This window comes from Callospermophilus lateralis, chromosome 4 (assembly GCF_048772815.1).
Source record: "Callospermophilus lateralis isolate mCalLat2 chromosome 4, mCalLat2.hap1, whole genome shotgun sequence".
Taxonomy (NCBI): domain Eukaryota; kingdom Metazoa; phylum Chordata; class Mammalia; order Rodentia; family Sciuridae; genus Callospermophilus; species Callospermophilus lateralis.
Window position 1 is genome coordinate 101,390,808 of NC_135308.1, and position 4,148 is coordinate 101,394,955.

At 34.5% G+C, this 4,148-nt stretch overlaps 1 pseudogene; it reads right to left on the reverse strand.

Moving 5' to 3' along the window:
• Positions 1-1,356: 1,356 nt before the first annotated feature.
• Positions 1,357-1,887, reverse strand: LOC143398414 (S-phase kinase-associated protein 1 pseudogene; annotated as a pseudogene).
• Positions 1,888-4,148: the final 2,261 nt, after the last annotated feature.

The following is a 4,148-nucleotide window of genomic DNA, read 5'->3' on the forward strand; positions in this document are numbered from 1 at the left end:
CAGAACTCAAATTATACTACAGAGCTATAGTAACAACAACAAAAAAGCATGGTATTGGCACCAGAAGAGACATGAAGACAAATGGAACAGAAGATGGAGGTAAAAATACACATATAGTCATCTGATACTCAACAAAGGTGCCAGAAATAAATGTTAGAGAAAAGATAGCTTTTTAAATGAATGGTGCTGAAAAACCATATATTCATATATAGAAATCGCAACTTGATCCCTATCACTCACTTTGTAGAAAAGTCAACTCAAAGTAGATCAAAGACCTAGGACTTAGACCAGGAACCGTAAAACTGCTAGAAGAAAACACAGGGGACAACACACCAACATACTGGCATTTGCACCGACTTATGTAATGGATTCCTGAAACACAAGAAATAAAGCCAAAAATCATTAAGTGGGAGAGCATCAAATTAAAAAACTTCTGAACAACAAAGGAAACAATTAAGAACATGAAGACAGAGCCTACACGAGAGAGATCTTTGCCACCTGCTCCTCAGACAGGGCATTAGTATCCAGAATGTAAACAACAACAAACCAAAAAAACTTAACACTAAATAAATGGGCACAAAAATTGAAGAGACTTCTTAAAAGAAAGAATACAAATGGCCAACAAATGCATGAAAAATGTTCAACATTCCAGTGATCAGGGAAATTCAAATCAAAATATTAGACTACATCTCATTCCAGTCATAATGACAATTATAAAGAACACAAATAATACCATATGCTGACAACAATATGGGCTAAAAGGTACATCATGCATTGCTGTTGGTGTAAATTAGTACAAAGACTCTGGAGAGCAGTAGGAGATTCCTCAAAAAAGTAGGGGTGGAACCATTATATGACAGAGCTATCCCACTCCTCAGTACTTATGCAAAAAATAATTTAAAATCAGCATATTACAGTGATACAGCCACATCAATGTTCTAGCAGCATAATTCACAATAGCCAAGTTATAGAACCAGCCCAGATACCCATAAACAGATGAATAAAGATAATGTGGTATATGTATACACAATGGTGTTTTACTCAGTCATCAATAAGAATGAAATTATGGCATTTGCTGGAAAATGGATGGAACATGCTAAGTGAAATAAGCCAGACCCAGAAAGTCAAGTGTCAAATGTTTTCTCTCATTTGCAGAAACTAGACAAATGTAAGGGGAACAAAGTGGGAGATCATGAAAATAGGAGAGAAATCAGTGGAGTAAAGGAAGGGGTAATTAGGAGGGATGGGAAAAGAGGAGTGGTGGAATGAAACTGACCATGTTATCTGTGTTTGTAAATGAATATGCCACAGTGAATTTTACCTTTGTGTATATCTGTAAAGCACTAATTTAAAAAATTATATTAAAAAATGGAAGATATTCTTGGTTTTGCGAATCTCCTCAGGAGTTTTCCCCTTGATCATATTGGCAACAGTCTTGCACGTAACATCAAGCAAACCTTTGATGTCTAAGTAGTTTACAGCCAGAATAAGTTCAAAAAGTGTTCCTTGGTCAACTTTCAGGAATTCTTGGTCCCAAACAGGGATATCGTCTATTCGCTTTTCTTTGTTCTCATCATCCTCAGGAGGAGGGGGGTCATCCTTGTGGTGTGTGCACCACTGAATGACCTTTTTTAATATTGCTGCATTAACATTTGGTAGAGGAACTGGGTCATCATCTCCTTCATCATCCATTCCCAAATCTTCCAACATGGTCTTGATTGTCACAGATTGTTTGGCAATTTCTACGTCAACTTCAAATATCTCCCCATCAGAACTCTGCAACTTAATTGAAGGCATGGTGTTTGGTCTCAAGAAAAACGGCGGTCCGGAGGCTGAAGGGAGCGGGGCGGCGACCACAAGAGGAAATAAAAAGGTGCTGGACAAGGCCACTCCTGGAAGATATTCTAGAAGAGGAAAGGGCACAGGGGAAAGGGGGATGGGAGGGAAAGGGGAAGTACTGAGGACTGAATTGGAGCACATTATATTTTGTGCTTGCATAATTTTGTCAAAATGAATCACAATATTATGTATAACTAAAAAAGTAGAAAAATCTCAAAAAATAACCTATTAAGGTATATCAATTAATCCAGGTAGAGGAAAAATCTAAACCTAAACCAAAATTTATAGAAGAAATAACAATAAAAACAGAAGTAAATGGAATGGAGACAAAAAAAACAAAAACACAGAAAAAGGGAACAAAAAAAGGACTGATTATTTGAAAAGACAAACTCCTTGATATATGAAGAAAAAAATTCAATCAGATCAAAGATGAGACATCTCAAGTGACATCACAGAAATACAAAAGATCCCTAGCGATTATCATGAACAACTACGTGACTACACATTTTCTAACATAGAAGAAATGGACAAATTTCTATACATCTGCATCTTAACAAGGTTCACACATGAAGAAAAATAAAATCTGAATGGATCAACATGAGTAACAAGATTGAGTTAGTAATGAAAGACTCTTATTAAAATAAATAAATAAATACAGCAACAGATGTATTCATTGCCGATTTCCATTATTCTCTCAAAGAAGAATATGCATGATTCTTAAATTATTTCAGAAAAATTGAAGAGGAAATTCTTCCAAACTCATTATAAGAGCCCACCATTACTTTGACACTGAAATAACACAAGGACACAAAGAAAAAGGACAAATAAGAAAAATACTGGGCAATATCCTTGATCAAACATAGATGCAAAAATCATTAACAAAATACTAGTTAACCTAATCCAACAGCACACGAGAAACATTATTTACCTTGATAAATAGGATCTCTCTCTAGGATGCAAGGATGGTTCAACGTTGGAAATCAATAAATGTGATACATCACATCAACAGAATGAAGGGCAAAATCCATATCATCATATCAATGTATACATAAAAGGCATTTAATAAAATTCAACATCCTTTCATGATAAAACTGCTAAACAACTTGGGAACAGAAGGAACATCCCTCAACATTAAGAAAACCATTTATATGAAGCTAATAGCTAACACTATACTGAATGCCGAAAAGCTAAAAATTTTTCTAAGATGGTGAACAAGATAAGGATGTGTATTTTTTCCCACTTTTATTCATCTTAGTGCTGGAAGTCCTAATCAGAACAATCAGGTAAAAGAAAAAAATGAAGGACATCTAAATTGGAAAAGCAGGAGCCAAATCATCATTGTTTGCAGATGACATGATCTTATATATAGAAACCCACAAAGACTTCTTTGAGTACCATCACAATAAGTTCAACAAAATTGCAGGATACAAAATTAACATACAAATATCAGTATATTGCTGAATTACTCCAAGAGCCAATTTTTTTGAAATAATAATCAATAAAGCAATCCTATTTATAATAGTTACAAAATAACATCTAGTGTGTTGGGCATGTAGTATAGTGATAAAGCAATTCCCTAGCATGTGTGAAGCCTGGTGTTCAGTTTCCCAACACTGTCACAAATAAACAAAACCTAGGAATAAATTTAACCAAAGAGGTGAAAGAGATCTACAATGAAAACTACATCAATGAAAGAAATGGAAGAGGGAATACACATATAAAAAAATATATAGCACATTCACAGACTGTAAGAATCAATCTGTTTAAGTCTCCATTCTACCTAAAGAAAGCTACAGATTCAATGCAATTCCCATCAAAACACTAATACCATTCTTCAAAGAAATTTTTAAAAGTTCTAAAATTTATATGGAACCACAAGAAGCAATTAGACAAACCCATCTTGAACTAAAATAACAAAGGTGGAGGCCACTACCTAACTTCAACACATAACAAACATACAAAGTTGTTGTAATAAAACAGCATGGTGCAGGCATACATATGGATAGAGATCAATGAAATAGGACAAAGATTCGAGAAGTAAACCCACACATATACAGTCAACTGATTTCACACAAAGGTATTGAAATTTTCTCCAAAACTCACACTACAGAAGAAAGTCTTTTCAAGAAATGGTGCTGGGAGAATTGGACATCACCATGCAGAAGCCTGAAATGAGTCCCTTCTTTCTCACCACTTACAAAAAAAATTTACTGAAAATGTTTTAAAGACTTAAATGAAAGATCTGAAGCTATGAAATTGCTAAAAGAAATCATAAGAAATTCTTCAGAGTTTTGTAATAGGCAAGAATA